Genomic DNA, 17,895 nt, shown 5'->3' on the forward strand with positions numbered 1-17,895 from the left:
GCGGCTCTTCGATAGGAACTCGGGGCTGGAAGCAGCAAAAGGAGGAGAGCGACTCTTCAATGAGTATTCTGTGCTGGACGCAGAAAAAGGAGCAAAGCGAATCTTCAATGGGGAATCGGGTCTGTAAGAAGCGAAAGAGGCAGACTGACTCTTCAAACGGGATGCGGGACTAAAAGGAGCAAAAGGCGCACAGCAACTCTTCAATGGGGACTCTGGGCTGGAAGTAGGAAAAGTAGCAGAGCGAGTCTTCATTGGGGAACCGGGACAGGAAGCAGCCAAATGAGCAGAGCGACTCTTCAATTGGGAAGCGAGGCTGGAAATAGGAAAAGGAGCAGAGGGGGTCTTCAATGGGGACTCGGGGCTAAAGCAGCAAAAGGAGCAGAACTATTCTTCAACAGGGAATCATGGCCGGAAGTAGGAAAAGGAAAAGTGCGGGTCTTCATTGGGGACGGGGGCTAGAAGCAGCAAAAGGAGCTGTATGACTGTTCAATGGGGACACGGGGCTGCGAGCAGCAAAAAAAGAGCTGCTCTTCAATGGGGGGTCGGGGCTGGATGCAGCAAAATGCAGAGAGTTAATGTTCAATGTGGCCACGGGGCTGCAAGCAGCAAAAGGTGCAGAGCGACTCTTCAACAGGGACTCGCAGCTGGAAGCAGCATAGGGAGCAAATTGACTGTTCTGTGGTCAGTCGGGGATGGAAACAGCAAAAGGAGCAGAGCGACTCTTCAATGGGAACTCGGAGCTGGTAGAAGCAAAAGGAGCAGAGCGACTCTTCAATGTGGACTCGTTCCTGTAAGCAGCAAAGTGAGCTTGCCACTGTTGATTATGGGTCGGGGCTAAAGCAGCAAAAGGAGCAGAGGTTCTCTTCAATAGGGACTCGGGGCTGGAAACAGCAAAAGGAGCAGTTGGTCTCTTCAATATGGACTCGGGTCTGGAAGCAGCAAAATGAGCAGAGTGACTCTTCAATGGGGATTCAGGCCTGGAAGCAGCAAAAGGAGCAGAGTGACACTTCAATGGGTATTCTGTGCTGGAAGCAGAAAAAGGAGCAGAGCTACTCTTCAGTGGAGACACGGGGCTGAAAGCAGCAAAAGGGGCAAAGCGACACTTCAATGGGAATTCGGGTCTTTAAGCAGCTAAAGGTGCAGAGCGTGTCTTCAATGGGGACTTGGAGCTTGAAGCAGCAAAAAGAGCAGAGAGACTCTTCAATAGGAACTCGGGGCTAGAAGCAGCAAAAGCAGCAGAGCGACTGTTCTATTGGGAGTTGGTGCTGGAAGCAGCAAAATGAGCAGCGCGACTATTCAATAGTTAGTCCATGCTGGAAGCAGCGAAAGGAGCAAAGCGACTCATCACTGGGGTCTCATCACTGGAAGTAGGAAAAGGAGCAGAGCTGGTCATCAATGGGGACTCGTGGCTGGAAGTAGGAAAAGTAGCAGAGCAAGTCTTCATTGGGGAACCGGGACAGGAAGCAGCCAAATGAGCAAAGCGACTCTTCAATGGGGACCAGGGGCTGGAAGCAGCAAAAGGAGCAGAGCCACTATTCAGTGGGGACTCGGGGCTTGATTCAGCAAAAGGATCAGAGCTACTCTTCAATGGAGACACGGGGCTGGAAGCAGCAAAACAAGCAGCGCGACTCTTCAATGTGGAGAAGGGGCTGGAAGCAGGAAAAGCAGCATACCGACTCTTCAATGGGTATTACGGACTGGAAGAATCAAAAGGAGCAATGCGACTCTTCAATGGCGACTCGGGGCTGGAAAAAGCAGTAGCAGCAGAGCGTTTGTTCAATTGGTATTAGGGGCTGGAAGCAGCAAAAGGAGAAGAGCGATTCTTCAATTGAGACACGGGGCTGAAAGCAGCAAAAGGAACAGAGCAACTCTTCAGCGAAGAGACGGGGCTGAAAGCAGCAAAAGGGGCAAAGCGACTCTTCAATGGGAATTCGGGTCTTTAAGCAGCTAAAGGTGCAGAGCGTGTCTTCAATGGGCACTTGGAGTTTGAAGCAGCATAAAGAGCAGAGAGACTCTTCAATAGGAACTCGGGGCTAGAAGCAGCAAAAGCAGCAGAGCTTTTGGGAGTTGGTGCTGGAAGCAGCAGAATGAGCAGCGCGACTATTCAATAGGCATTCAGTGCTGGAAGCAGCGAAAGGAGCAAAGCGACTCATCACTGGGGTCTCATCACTGGAAGTAGGAAAAGGAGCAGAGCAGGTCTTCAATGGGGACTCGGGGCTCGAAGCAGCAAAAGGAGCAGAGCTATTCTTCAACGGGGAATCATGGCTAGAAGTAGGAAAGGGAGGAGAGCGGGGCTTCAGTGGGGACTCGGGGCTGGAAGCAGCAAAAGAAGCAAAGCGACTTTTCAATGAGGACACGGGGCTGGAAGCAGCAAAAGGAGCAGAGCGACTCTTCAGTTGGGACTCGGGGCTGGAAGCAGCAGAAGGAGCTGAACAGCTCTTAAAGTGGACTCGGGGATGGAACCTGCAAAAGGAGCAGAACGAATCTTCAATGGGTATTATGGGCTGGAAGCAGCAAAACGAGCAGGGAAACTCTCCAATATGGACGCGGGACAGAAAGCAGCAAAAGGAGCAGAGCGACTGTTCAATTGGGAGTCGGGGCTGGAAGCAGCAAAAGGAGCAGAACGACTCCTCAATCCAGACTCTGGGCTGGAAGCAGCAAAAGCAGCATAGCTGTTGTTCGATAGGAACTCGGGGCTGGAAGCAGCAAAAGGAGGAGAGCGACACTTCAATGGGTATTCTGTGCTGGAAGCAGAAAAAGAGCAAAGCGAATCTTCAACGCGGAATCAGTTCTGTAAGCAGCGAAAGAGGCAGACTGACTCTTCAAACGGAATGCGGGACTAAAAGGAGCAAAAGGCGCACAGCAACTCTTCAATGGGGACTCTGGGCTGGAAGTAGGAAAAGTAGCAGAGCGAGTCTTCATTGGGGAACCGGGACAGGAAGCAGCCAAATGAGCAGAGCGACTCTTCAATTGGGAAGCGGGGCTGGAAATAGGAAAAGGAGCAGAGAGGGTCTTCAATGGGGACTCGGGACTGGAAGCAGCAAAAGGAGCAGAACTATTCTTCAACAACTAATCGTGGCCAGAAGTAGGAAAAGGACGAGTGCGGGACTTCATTGGGGACGGGGCCTAGAAGCAGCAAAAGGAGCCGTGCGACTGTTCAATGGTGACACGGGGCTGGGAGCAGCAAAAGGAGCAGAGCTGCTCTTCAATGGGGAGTCGGGGCTGGAAGCAGCAAAATGCAGAGAGTTAATCTTCAATGGGGACACGGGGCTGGAAGCAGCAAAAGGTGCAGAGCGACTCTTCAACGGGGACTCGCAACTGCAAGCAGCATAGGGAGCAAATCGACTCTTCTGTGGTCAGTGGGGCTGGAAACAGCAAAAGCAGCAGAGCGACTCTTCAATGGGAACTCGGAGCTGGTAGAAGCAAAAGGAGCAGAGCGACTCTTCAATGTGGACTCATTCGTGTAAGCAGCAAAGCGAGCTTGCCAGTGTTCATTATGGGTCGGGGCTGGAAGCAGCAAAAGGAGCAGAGGGACTCTTCAATAGGGACTCGGGGCTGGAAGCAGCAAAAGGAGCAGTTGGTCTCGTCAATATGGACTCGGGTGTGGAAGCAGCAAAACGAGCAGAGTGACTCTTCTTTGGGGACTCGGGGCTGGAAACAGCAAAAGGAGGAGAGCGATACTTCAATGGGCATTCTGTGCTGGAAGCAGAAAAAGGAGCAAAGCGAATCTTCATTCGGGAATGAAGTCTGTAAGCAGCGAAAGGAGCAGACTGACTCTTCAAAGGGGATGCGGAACTAAAAGCAGCAAAAGCAGCGACTCGTCAATGGGGACTCGGGGCTGGAAGTAGGAAAAGTAGCAGACCGCGTCTTCATTGGGTAAACGGGACAGGAAGCAGCCAAATGAGCAGAGCGACTATTCAATTGGGACGCGGGGCTGGAAATAGGAAAAGGAGCAGAGGGGGTCTTCAATGGGGACTCGGGGCTGGAAGCAGCAAAAGGAGCAGAACTTTTCTTCAACAGGGAATCGTGGCCGGAAGTAGGAAAAGGATCAGTGCGGGTCTCCATTGGGGACGGGGGCTAGAAGCAGCAAAAGGAGCCGTGCGACTGTTCAATGGGGACACGGGGCTGGGAGCAGCAAAAGGAGCAGAGCGATACTTCAATGGGTATTCTGCGCTGGAAGCAGAAAAAGGAGCAAAGCGAATCTTCATTGGGGAATGGGGTCTGTAAGCAGCGAAAGGAGCAGACTGACTCTTCAAAGGGGATGCGGAACTAAAAGCAGCAAAAGGCGTACAGCGACTCGTCAATGGGGACTCGGGGCTGGAAGTAGGAAAAGTAGCAGTGCGGGTCTTCAATGGGGACGGGGGCTAGAAGCAGCGAAAGGAGCCGTGTGACTGTTCAATGGGGACACGGGGCTGGAAGCAGCAAAAGGAGCAGAGCTGTTCTTCAACGGGGAATCATGGCTGGAAGTACGAAAAGGAGCGGAGCGGACATTCAATGGGGCACAGGGCTGGAAGAAGCAAAAGGAGCAGAGAAACTCTTCATTGGGGACTCGGGTCTGTAATGGGCAAAACGAGTAAGATTGAGTCTTCAGTGTGGACTTGGAGCTTGAAGCAACAAAAGGAGCAGAGACAGTCTTCAATAAGAACTCGGGATTGAAAGCAGCAAAAGGAGCAGAGTGACTCTTCAATGTGGACAAGGGGCTGGAATCAGCAAAACGGGAAAACGAGTCTTCATTGGGGACTCAGGGCTGGAAGTAGCAAAAGAAGCAGAGTCTCTTCACTGAGGATTCCAGGCAGGAAGCAGCAAAACGAGCAGAGCCATGCTTCAATAGGGACACAGGGCTGGAAGCAGCAGAAGGAGCAGAGCAGCTCTTCAAAGTGGACTCGGGGATGGAAGCCGCAAAAGGAGCAGACCAAACCTTCCAAGGTTATTATGGGCTGGAAGCAGCAAAAGGAGCAGAGGAACTCTCCAATATGGACGCGGGACTGAAAGAACAAAAGGAGCAGAGCGACTCTTCAATGGGAACTCGGAACCGAAAGCAGCAAAAGGAGCAGAGCGACTCTTCAATCTGGACTCCGGGATGGAAGAAGCAAACGCAGCAGAGCGGCTCTTCAATAGGAACTCGGGACTGGAAGCAGCAAAAGGAGCAAAGCGACTCTTCAATCTGGACTCCGGGCTGGAAGCAGCAAAAGCAGCAGAGCGGCTCTTCAATAGGAACTCGGGTCTGGAAGCAGCAAAAGGAGCAGAGTGACTATTGAATGGGGACTAAGGTCTGGAAGCAGCAAAAGGAGCAGAGCGACTCTTCAATGGAGAATCGGGGCTGAAATCAGCAAAAGGAGCAGAGCTACTCTTCAGTGTGGACTCGGGGCTGGATTCAGTAACAGGAGCAGAGCGACTTTTCAATGGAGACGCAGGACTGGAAGCCGCAAAAGGAGCAGACCGAATCTTCAAAGGGTATTACGGGCTGGAAGCAGCAAAAGGAGCAGAGAAACTCTCCAATATGGACGCGGGACTGAAAGCAGCAAAAGGAACAGAGCGACTCTTCAATGGGGAATCGGGACTGGAACAGCAAAAGGAGCAGAGCGACTCTTCAATGGGAACTCGGGAATGGAACAGCAAAAGGAGCAGAGCGACTGTTCAATTGGGTGTCGTGGTTGGAAGCAGCAAAAGGAGCAGAGCGACTCTTCAATGTGGAGAAGTGGTTGGAAGCAGCAAAAGGAACAGTGCAACTCTTCAATGGGGACTGGTGGCCCGAAGTAGGAAAAGGAGCAGTGCGGGTGTTCATTTGGGATGCGGGCTAGAGGAGGCAAAAGGAGCCGTGCGACTGTTCAATGGGGACACGGGGCTGGGAGCAGCAAAATGAGCAGAGCTGCTCTTCTACGGGGATTCGTGGCTGGAAGTAGGAAAAGGAGCGGAGCGGACCTTCAATGGGGCGCAGGGCTGGAAGAAGCAAAAGGAGTAGAGAAATTCCTCATGGGGACTCGGGTCTGTAAGCAGCAAAACGAGTAAGAGTGAGTCTTCAATGGGGACTTGGAGCTTGAAGCAGCAAAAGGAGCAGAGACAGTCTTCAATAGGAAATCGGGACTGGAAGCAGCAAAAGGAGCAGAGCGACTCTTCAATGGAGACACGGAGCTGGAAGCAGCAAAAGGAGCAGAGCGACTCTTCAATGTGGACAAGGGGGTGGAATCAGCAAAACGAGAAAACGCTTCTTCAATGGGGACTCGGGGCTGGAAGCAGCAAAAGTAGCAGAGAGACTCTTATATGAGGACTCCAGGCAGGAAGCAGCAAAAGAAGCAGAGCGGCTCTTCAATGGGAACTCAGGACTGGAAGCAGCAAAAGGAGCAGTGCGACTGTTCAATTGGGAGTCGGGTCTGGTAGCAGCAAAAGGAGCAGAGCGATACTTCAATGGGTATTCTGTGCTGGAAGCAGAAAAAGGAGCAAAGCGAATCTTCAATGGGGAATCGGGTCTGTAAGCAGCGAAAGGAGCAGACTGACTCTTCAAAGGGGATGCGGGACTAAAAGCAGCAAAATGCACACAGCGACTCTTCAACGGGGACTTGGGGCTGGAAGTAGGAAAAGTAGCAGAGCGAATCTTCATTGGGGACATGGGACAGGAAGCAGCAAAATGAGCAGAGCAACTCTTCAATTGGGACGCGGGGCTGGAATTAGGGAAAGGAGCAGAGCGGGTCTTCAATGGGGAACCGTGGCCGGAAGTAGGAAAAGGACCAGTGCGGGTCTTCATTGGGGACGGGGGCTAGAAGCAGCAAAAGGAGCCTTGCGACTGTTCAATGGGGACACGGGGCTGGGAGCAGCAAAAGGAGAAGAGCTGCTCTTAACCCGGGACTCGTAGCTGGAAGTAGGAAAAGGAGCGGAGCGGACCTTCAATGAGGCACAGGGCAGGAAGAAGCAAAAGGAGCAGAGAAACTCTTCAATGGGGAGTCGGGGCTGGAAGCAGCAAAAGGAGCAGAGCGACTCTTCAACGGGGACTCGTGGCTGGAAGCAGCAAAGGGAGCAAATCGACTCTTCTGTGGTCAGTCGGGTATGGAAACAGCAAAAGGAGTTGAGCGACTCTTCAGTGGGAACTCGGAGCTGTTAGAAGCAAAAGGAGCAGAGCGAGTCTTCAATGTGGACTCATGCCTGTAAGCAGCAAAGCGAGCTTGCCACTGTTCAAAATGGACTCGGGGCTGTAAGCACCAAAAGGAGCAGAGGGACTCTTCAATAGGGACTCGGGGCTGCAAGCAGCAAAAGGAGCAGCGCGACTATTCAATAGGCAATCAGTGCTGGAAGCAGCGAAAGGAGCAAAGCGACTCATCACTGGGGTCTCATCACTGGAAGTAGGAAAAGGAGCAGAGCAGGCCTTCAATGGGGACTCGGGGCTCGAAGCAGCAAAAGGAGCAGAGCTATTCTTCAAAGGGGAATCATGGCTAGAAGTAGGAAAGGGAGCAGAGCGGGGCTTCAATGGGGACTCGGGGCTGGAAGCAGCAAAAGAAGCAAAGCGACTCTTCAATGGAGACACGGGGCTGGAAGCAGCAAAAGGAGCAGAGCGACTCTTCAGTTGGGACTCGGGGCTGGAAGCAGCAGAAGGAGCTGAACAGCTCTTAACGTGGATTCGGGGATGGAACCCGCAAAAGGAGCAGAACGAATCTTCAATGGGTATTATGGGCTGGAAGCAGCAAAACGAGCAGGGAAACTCTCCAATACGGACGCGGGACAGAAAGCAGCAAAAGGAGCAGAGCGACTGTTCAATTGGGAGTCGGGGCTGGAAGCAGCAAATGGAGCAGAACGACTCTTCAATCCAGTCTCCGGGCTGGAAGCAGCAAAAGCAGCATAGCTGTTGTTCGATAGGAACTCGGGGCTGGAAGCAGCAAAAGGAGGAGAGCGACACTTCAATGGGTATTCTGTGCTGGAAGCAGAAAAAGGAGCAAAGCGAATCTTCAATGCGGAATCAGTTCTGCAAGCAGCGAAAGAGGCAGACTGACTCTTCAAACGGAATGCGGGACTAAAAGGAGCAAAAGGCGCACAGGAACTCTTCAATGGGGACTCTGGGTTGGAAGTAGGAAAAGTAGCAGAGCGAGTCTTCATTGGGGAACCGGGACAGGAAGCAGCCAAATGAGCAGAGCGACTCTTCAATTGGGAAGCGGGGCTGGAAATTGGAAAAGGAGCAGACAGGGTCTTCAATGGGGACTCGGGTCTGGTAGCAGCAAAAGGAGCAGAGCGATACTTCAATGGGTATTCTGTGCTGGAAGCAGAAAAAGGAGCAAAGCGAATCTTCATTGGGGAATGGGGTCTGTAAGCAGCGAAAGGAGCAGACTGACTCTTCAAAGGGGATGCGGAACTAAAAGCAGCAAAAGGCGCACAGCGACTCGTCAATGGGGACTCGGGGCTGGAAGTAGGAAAAGTAGCAGAGCGAGTCTTCATTGGGGAAACGGGACAAGAAGCAGCCAAATGAGTAGAGCGACTCTTCGATTGGGACGCGGGGCTGGAAATAGGAAAAGGAGCAAAGTGGGTCTTCAATGGGGACTCGGGGCTGGAAGCAGCAAAAGGAAAAGAAATATTCTTCAACAGGGAATCGTGGCCGGAAGTAGGAAAAGGACCAGTGCGGGTCTTCATTGGGGACGGGGGCTAGAAGCAGCAAAAGGAGCCGTGCGACTGTTCAATGGGGACACGGGGCTGAGAGCAGCAGAAGGAGCAGAGCTGCTCTTCAATGGGGAGTCGGGGCTGGAAGCAGCAAAATGCAGAGAGTTAATCATCAATGGGGACACGGGGCTGGAGGCAGCAAAAGGTGCAGAGCGACTCTTCAACGGGGACTCGCAGCTGCATGCAGCATAGGGAGCAAATCAACTCTTCTGTGGTCAGTCGGGGCTGGAAACAGCAAAAGGAGCAGAGTGACTCTTCAATGGGAACTCGGAGCTGGTAGAAGCAAAAGGAGCAGAGCGACTCTTCAATGTGGACTCATTCCTGTAAGCAGCAAAGCGAGCTTGCCATTGTTCATTATGGGTCGGGGCTGGAAGCAGCAAAAGGAGCAGAGGGACTCTTCAATAGGGACTCGGGGCTGGAAGCAGCAAAAGGAGCAGTTGGTCTCTTCAATATGGACTCTGGTGTGGAAGCAGCAAAATGAGCAGAGTGACTCTTCTTTGGGGACTCGGGTCTGGTAGCAGCAAAAGGAGCAGAGCGATGCTTCAATGGGTATTCTGTGCTGGAAGCAGAAAAAGGAGCAAAGCGAATCTTCATTGGGGAATGGGGTCTGTAAGCAGCGAAAGGAGCAGACTGACTCTTCAAAGGGGATGCGGAACTAAAAGCAGCAAAAGGCGCACAGCGACTCGTCAATGGGAACTCGGGGCTGGAAGTAGGAAAAGTAGCAGAGCGAGTCTTCATTGGGGAAACGGGACAAGAAGCAGCCAAATGAGCAGAGCGACTCTTCGATTGGGACGCGGGGCTGGAAATAGGAAAAGGAGCAAAGTGGGTCTTCAATGGGGACTCGGGGCTGGAAGCAGCAAAAGGAGCAGAAATATTCTTCAACAGGGAATCGTGGCCGGAAGTAGGAAAAGGACCAGTGCGGGTCTTCATTGGGGACGGGGGCTAGAAGCAGCAAAAGGAGCCGTGCGACTGTTCAATGGGGACACGGGGCTGGGAGCAGCAAAAGGAGCAGAGCTGCTCTTCAATGGGGAGTCGGGGCTGGAAGCAGCAAAATGCAGAGTGTTAATCTTCAATGGTGACACGGGGCTGGAAGCAGCAAAAGGTGCAGAGCGACTCTTCAACGGGGACTCGCAGCTGCAAGCAGCATAGGGAGCAAATCGACTCTCCTGTGGTCAGTCGGGGCTGGAAACAGGAAAAGGAGCAGAGCGACTCTTCAATGGGAACTCGGAGCTGGTAGAAGCAAAAGGAGCAGAGCGACTCTTCAATGTGGACTCATTCCTGTAAGCAGCAAAGCGAGCTTGCCACTGTTCATTATGGGTCGGGGCTGGAAGCAGCAAAAGGAGCAGAGGGACTCTTCAATAGGGACTCGGGGCTGGAAGCAGCAAAAGGAGCAGTTGGTCTCTTCAATATGGACTCGGGTGTGGAAGCAGCAAAATGAGCAGAGTGACTCTTCTTTGGGGACTCGGGTCTGGAAGCAGCAAAAGGAGCAGAGCGATACTTCTATGGGTATTCTGTGCTGGAAGCAGAAAAAGGAGCAAAGCGAATCTTCATTGGGGAATGGGGTCTGTAAGCAGCGAAAGGAGCAGACTGACTCTTCAAAGGGGATGCGGAACTAAAAGCAGCAAAAGGCGCACAGCGACTCATCAATGGGGATTCGGGGCTGGAAGTAGGAAAAGTAGCAGAGCGAGTCTTCATTGGGGAAACGGGACAGGAAGCAGCCAAATGAGCAAAGCGACTCTTCAATTGGGACGCGGGGCTGGAAATAGGAAAAGGAGCAGAGTGGGTCTTCAATGGGGACTCGGGGCTGGAAGCAGCAAAAGGAGCAGAACTATTCTTCAATGGGGAATCGTGGCCGAAAGTATGAAAAGGACCAGTGCGGGTCTTCATTGGGGACGGGGGCTAGAAGCAGCAAAAGGAGCCTTGCGACTGTTCAATGTGGACACGGGGCTGGGCACAGCAAAAGGAGCAGAGCTGCTCTTCAATGAGCGAGTCGGGGCTGGTGGCAGCAGAACGCACAGAGCTAATCTTCAATGGGGACACGGGGCTGGAAGCAGCAAAAGGTGCAGAGCAACTCTTCTGTGGTCAGTCAGGGCTGGAAACAGCAAAAGGAGCAGAGCGACTCTTCAATGGGACCTCGGAGCTGGTAGAAGCAAAAGGAGCAGAGCGACTGTTCAATGTGGACTCGTGCCTGTAAGCAGCAAAGCGAGCTTGCCACTGTTCAATATGGACTCAGTGCTGGAAGCAGCAAAAGGAGCAGATGGACTCTTCAATAGGGACTCGGGGTTGGATGCAGCAAAAGGAGCAAAGGGTCTCTTCAATATGGACTCCGGTCTGGAAGCAGCAAAAGGAGAAGAGCGACTCTTCAATGGGTATTCTGTGCTGGAAGCAGAAAAAGGAGGAAAGCGACTCTTTAATGGGGAATCGGGTCTGTAAGCAGCGAAAGAGGCAGACTGACTCTTCAAAGGGGATGCGGGACTCAAAGCAGCAAAAGGAGCACAGCGACTCTTCAATGGGGACTTGGGGCTGGAAGTAGGAAAAGTAGCAGAGTGAGTCTTCATTGTGGAAACGGGACAGGAAGCAGCCAAATAAGCAGAGCGACTCTTCAATGGGGACGCGTGGCTGGACATAGGAAAAGGAGCAGAGGGTGTCTTCAATGGGGATGCGGGGCTGGAAGCAGCAAAAGGAGCAGAACTATGCTTCAATGGGGAATCGTGGCCGGAAGTAGGAAAAGGACCAGTGCGGGTCTTCATTGGGGATGGGTCTAGAAGCTGCAAAAAGAGCCTGGCGACTCTTCAATGGTGACACGGGGCTGGGAGCAGCAAAAGGAGCAGAGCTGCTGTTCAACGGGGAGTCAGGCCTGGAAGCAGCAAAATGCACAGTGTTAATCTTCAATGGGGACATGGGGCTGGAGGCAGCAAAAGGTGCAGAGCGACTCTTCAACGGGGACGCCCAGCTGGAAGCAGCAAAATGAGCAAATCGACTGTTCTGTGGTCAGTCGGGGCTGGAAACAGTAAAAGGAGCAGAGCGACTCTTCAATGGGAACTCGGAGCTGGTAGAAACAAAAGGAGCAGAGGGACTGTTCAATGTGGACTCGTGCCTGTAAGCAGCAAAGCGAGCTTGCCACTGTTCAATATGGACTCGGGGTTGGAAGCAGCAAAAGGAGCAGAGGGACTCTTCAATGTGGACTCGTGCCTGTAAGCAGCAAAGCGAGCATGCCACTGTTCAATATGGACTCGGGGCTGGAAGCAGCAAAAGGAGCAGAGGGTCTCTTCAATATGGGCTCGTGTCTGGAAGCAGCAAAATGAGCAGAGCGACTCTTCAATGGGGACTCGGGGCTGCAAGCAGCAAAATGAGCAGAGCAACTCTTCGATCTGGACACCGGGCTGGAAGCCGCAAAAGCAGCAGGGCGGCTGTTCAATAGGAACACGGGTCTGGAAGCAGCAAAAGGAGCATAGCCACTCTTCAATGGGTACTCGGGGCTGGAAGCAGCAAAACGCAGAGTGAATCATCAATGGGGACACGGGGCTTGAAGCAACAAAAGGAGCCGTGCGACTGTTCAATGGGGACACAGGGCAGGGAGCAGCAAAAGGAGCAGAGCTGCTCTTCACCCGGGACTCATAGCTGGAAGTAGGAAAAGGAGCGGAGAGGACCTTCAATGGGGCACAGGGCTGGAAGAAGCAAAAGGAGCAGAGAATCTCTTCAGTGGGGAGTTGGGGCTGGAAGCAGCAAAACGCATAGAGTTAATCTTCAATGGGGACACGGGGCTGGAGGCAGCAAAGGGAGCAATTCGACTCTTCTGTGGGCAGTCGGGGCTGGAAACAGCATAAGGAGCAGCGCGACTCTTCAGTGTGGAGAAGGGGCTGGAAGCAGCAAAATGAGCGGAGCGAATCTTCAATGGGGACATGGGGCTGGAAGCAACAAAAGCAGCAGACCGACTCTTCAAAGGGTATTATGGGCTGGAAGCAGCAAAAGAAGCAAAGCGACTCTTCAAAGGCGATTTGTGGCTGGAAGCAGCAATAGCAGCAGAGCGACTGTTCAATTGGTATTAGGGGCTGGAAGCAGCAAAAGGCGCAGAGCGAATCTTCATTTGAGGCACGAGGCTGAAAGCAGCAAAAGGAGCAGAGCAAATCTTCAGTTGAGACACGGGGCTGAAAGCAGCAAAAGGGGAAAGGCGACTCTTCAATAGGAACTCGGGGCTAGAAGCAGCAAAAGCAGCAGCGCGAATGTTCTATTGGGAGTTGGTGCCGGAAGCAGCAGAATGAGCAGCGCGACTTTTCAATAGAAATTCAGTGCTGTAAGCAGCGAAAGGAGCAAAGCGACTCATCACTGGGGTTTGATCACTGGAAGTAGGAAAAGGAGAAGAGCAGGTCTTCAATGGGGACTCGGGGCTGGAAGCTGCAAAAAGAGCAGAGCGATTCTTCAACGGGGACTCGTGGCTAGAAGTAGGAAAGGGTGCAGAGCGATTCTTCAATGGAGACTCGGGGCTGAAAGCAGCAAAAGGAGCAGAGCTACTCTTCAGTGGGGACTCAGGGCTGGATTCAGCAAAAGGAGCAGATCGACTCTTCAATGGAGACACGTGGCTGGAAGCAGCAAAAGGAGCAGAGCGACTCTTCAATGTGCACAATGGGTTGGAATCAGCAAAAAGAGAAAACGATTCTTCAATTAGGGACACGGGGCTGGAAGCAGAAAAAGGAGCAGAGAGAATCTTAAAAGAGGACTCCAAGCAGGAAGCAGCAAAAGGAGCAGAGCTATGCTTCAATAGGGACTCGGGGCTGGAAGCAGCAAAAGGAGCAGAGCGACTCTTCAATGTGGACAAGCGGCTGGAATCAGCAAAACGAGAAAACGAGTCTTCAATGGGGACTCAGGGCTGGAAGTAGCAAAAGAAACAGAGAGTCTCTTCACTGAGGATTCCAGGCAGGAAGCAGCAAAACGAGCAGAGCCATGCTTCAATAGGGACTCTGGGCTGGAAGCTGCAGAAGGAGCAGCTCTTCAAAGTGGACTCGGGGATGGAAGCCGCAAAAGGAACAGACCGAATCTTCAAAGGTTATTATGGGCTGGAAGCAGCAAAAGGAGCAGAGGAACTCTCCAATATGGACGCGGGACTGAAAGCACAAAAGGAGCAGAGCGACTCTTCAATGGGAAGTCGGGACTGGAAGCAGCAAAAGGAGCAGAGCGACTCTTCAGTCTGGACTCCGGGCTGGAAGCAGCAAAAGCAGCAGAGCGGCTCTTCAATAGGAACTCGGGTCTGGAAGCAGCAAAAGGAGCAGAGCGTCTATTCAATGGGGACTCGGGTCCGGAAGCAGCAAAAGGAGCAGTGCGACTCTTCAATGGAGACTCGGGGCTGAAATCAGCAAAAGAAGCAGAGCTACTCTTCAGTGTGGACTCGGGGCTGGATTCAGCAACAGGAGCAGAGTGACTTTTCAATGGAGACACGGGACTGGAAGCCGCAAAAGGAGCAGACCGAATCTTCAAAGGGTATTACGGGCTGGAAGCAGCAAAAGGAGCAGAGAAACTCTCCAATATGGACGCGGGACTGAAAGCAGCAAAAGGAACAGAGCGACTCTTCAATGGGGAATCGGGACTGGAACAGCAAAAGGAGCAGAGCGACTCTTCAATGGGAACTCGGGACTGGAACAGCAAAAGGAGCAGAGCGACTCTTCAATGTGTAGAAGGGGTTGGAAGCAGCAAAAGGAGCCAAGCGACTCTTCAATGGGGACTCGGGTGTGTAAGCAGCGAAAGGAGCAGAGTGACTCTTCAATGGGGATGCAGGACTAAAAACAGCAAAATGCTCACAGCGACTTTTCAATGGGGACTCGGGGCTGGAAGTAAGAAAAGTAGCAGAGCGAGTCTTCATTTCGGACTTGCGGCTGGAATTAGGAAAAGAAGCAGAGCGGGTCTTCCTTGGGGACTAGAGGCTGGAAACAGCAAAAGGAGCAGTGCAACTCTTCAACGGGGACTGGTGGCCCGAAGTAGGAAAAGGAGCAGTGCGGGTGTTCATTTGGGACGCGGGCTAGAGGAGGCAAAAGGAGCCGTGCGACTGTTCAATGGGGACACGGGGCTGGGAGCAGCAAAATGAGCAGAGCTGCTCTTCTACGGGGATTCGTGGCTGGAAGTAGGAAAAGGAGCGGAGCGGACCTTCAATGGGGTGCAGGGCTGGAAGAAGCAAAAGGAGCAGAGAAACTCCTCATGGGGACTCGGGTCCGTAAGCAGCAAAACGAGTAAGAGTGAGTCTTCAATGGGGACCTGGAGCTTGAAACAGCAAAAGGAGCAGAGACAGTCTTTAATAGGAAATCGGGACTGGAAGCAGCAAAAGGAGCACAGCGACTCTTCAATGGAGACATGGAGCTGGAAGCAGCAAAAGGAGCAGAGAGACTCTTCAATGTGGACAAGGGGCTGGAATCAGCAAAACGAGAAAACACTTCTTCAATGGGGACTTGGGGCTGGAAGCAGCAAAAGGAGCAGAGAGACTCTTATATGAGGACTCCAGGCAGGAAGGAGCAAAAGAAGCAGAGCGGCTCTTCAATTGGGAGTCGGGGCTGGAAGTAGCAAAAGGAGCAGAGTGACTCTTCAATGGGTATTCTGTGCTGGAAGCAGAAAAAGGAGCAAAGCGAATCTTCAATGGGGAATCGCGTCTGTATGCAGCGAAAGGAGCAGACTGACTCTTCAAAGGTGATGCGGGACTAAAAGCAGCAAAAGGCGCACAGCGACTCTTCAACGGGGACTTGGGGCTGGAATTAGGAAAGTTAGCAGAGCGAATCTTCATTGGGGACATGGGACTGGAAGCAGCCAAATGAGCAGAGCAACTCTTCAAGTGGGATGCGGGGCTGGAAATAGGGAAAGGAGCAGAGCGGGTCTTCAATGGGGAATCGTGGCCAGAAGTAGGAAAAGGACCAGTGCGGGTCTTCATTGGGGACGGGGGCTAGAAGCAGCAAAAGGAGCCTTGCGACTGTTCAATGGGGACACGGGGCTGGGAGCAGCAAAAGGAGAAGAGCTGCTCTTAACCCGGGACTCGTAGTTGGAAGTAGGAAAATGAGCGGAGCGGACCTTCAATGAGCCACAGGGCAGGAATAAGCAAAAGGAGCAGTGAAACTCTTGAATGGGGAGTCGGGGCTGGAAGCAGCAAAAGGTGCAGAGCGACTCTTCAATGGGGACTCGTGGCTGGAAGCAGCAAAGGGAGCAAATCGACTCTTCAGTGGTCAGTCGGGGCTGGAAACAGCAAAAGGAGCTGAGCGACTCTTCAATGTGGACTCATGCCTGTAAACAACAAAGCGAGCTTGCCACTGTTCAAAATGGACTCGGGGCTGTAAGCACCAAAGGAAGCAGAGGGACTCTTCAATAGGGACTCGGGGCTGCAAGCAGCAAAATGAGCACAGCGACTCTTCAATGGAGACTCGGGGCTGAAATCAGCAAAAGGAGCAGAGCTACTCTTCAGTGTGGACTCGGGCTGGATTCAGCAACAGGAGCAGAGCGACTTTTCAATGGAGACACGGGACTGGAAGCCGCAAAAGGAGCAGACCGAATCTTCAAAGGGTATTACGGGCTGGAAGCAGCAAAAGGAGCAGAGAAACTCTCCAATATGGACGCGGGACTGAAAGCAGCAAAAGGAACAGAGCGACTCTTCAATGGGGAATCGGGACTGGAACAGCAAAAGGAGCAGAGCGACTCTTCAATGGGAACTCGGGACTGGAACAGCAAAAGGAGCAGAGCGACTGTTCAATTGGGAGTCGTGGTTGGAAGCAGCAAAAGGAGCAGAGCGAATCTTCAATGTGGAGAAGTGGTTGGAAGCAGCAAAAGGAGCCAAGCGACTCTTCAGTGGGGACTCGGGTGTGTAAGCAGCGAAAGGAGCAGAGTGACTCTTCAATGGGGATGCAGGACTAAAAACAGCAAAAGGCTCACAGCGACTTTTCAATGGGGACTCGGGGCTGGAAGTAAGAAAAGTAGCAGAGCGAGTCTTCATTGGGGACTGGAGGCTGGAAAAAGCAAAAGGAGCAGTGCAACTCTTCAACGGGGACTGGTGGCCCGAAGTAGGAAAAGGAGCAGTGTGGGTGTTCATTTGGGACGCGGGCTAGAGGAGGCAAAAGGAGCCGTGCGACTGTTCAATGGGGACATGGGGCTGGGAGCAGCAAAATGAGCAGAGCTGCTCTTCTACGGGGATTCGTGGCTGGAAGTAGGAAAAGGAGCAGAGTGGACCTTCAATGGGGCGCAGGGCTGGAAGAAGCAAAAGGAGTAGAGAAACTCCTCATGGGGACTCGGGTCTGTAAGCAGCAAAACGAGTAAGAGTGAGTCTTCAATGGGGACTTGGAGCTTGAAGCAGCAAAAGGAGCAGAGACAGTCTTCGATAGGAAATCGGGACTGGAAGCAGCAAAAAGAGCAGAGAGACTCTTCAATGTGGACAAGGGGCTGGAATCAGCAAAACGAGAAAACACTTCTTCAATGGGGACTTGGGGCTGGAAGCAGCAAAAGGAGCAGAGAGACTCTTATATGAGGACTCCAGGCAGGAAGGAGCAAAAGAAGCAGAGCGGCTCTTCAATGGGAACTCAGGACTGGAAGTAGCAAAAGGAGCAGAGTGACTCTTCAATGGGTATTCTGTGCTGGAAGCAGAAAAAGGAGCAAAGCGAATCTTCAATGGGGAATCGCGTCTGTATGCAGCGAAAGGAGCAGACTGACTCTTCAAAGGTGATGCGGGACTAAAAGCAGCAAAAGGCGCACAGCGACTCTTCAACGGGGACTTGGGGCTGGAATTAGGAAAATTAGCGGAGCGAATCTTCATTGGGGACATGGGACTGGAAGCAGCAAAATGAGCAGACCAACTCTTCAAGTGGGACGCGGGGCTGGAAATAGGGAAAGGAGCAGAGCGGGTCTTCAATGGGGAATCGTGGCCAGAAGTAGGAAAAGGACCAGTGCGGGTCTTCATTGGGGACGGGGGCTAGAAGCAGCAAAAGGAGCCTTGCGACTGTTCAATGGGGACACGGGGCTGGGAGCAGCAAAAGGAGAAGAGCTGCTCTTAACCCGGGACTCGTAGCTGGAAGTAGGAAATGAGCGGAGCGGACCTTCAATGAGCCACAGGGCAGGAATAAGCAAAAGGAGCAGTGAAACTCTTGAATGGGGAGTCGGGGCTGGAAGCAGCAAAAGGTGCAGAGCGACTCTTCAATGGGGACTCGTGGCTGGAAGCAGCAAAGGGAGCAAATCGACTCTTCAGTGGTCAGTCGGGGCTGGAAACAGCAAAAGGAGCTGAGCGACTCTTCAATGTGGACTCAT

The sequence above is a fragment of the Carcharodon carcharias genome, chromosome Y (genome assembly GCF_017639515.1).
Source record: "Carcharodon carcharias isolate sCarCar2 chromosome Y, sCarCar2.pri, whole genome shotgun sequence".
In the NCBI taxonomy this organism is placed as follows: Eukaryota; Metazoa; Chordata; class Chondrichthyes; order Lamniformes; family Lamnidae; genus Carcharodon; species Carcharodon carcharias.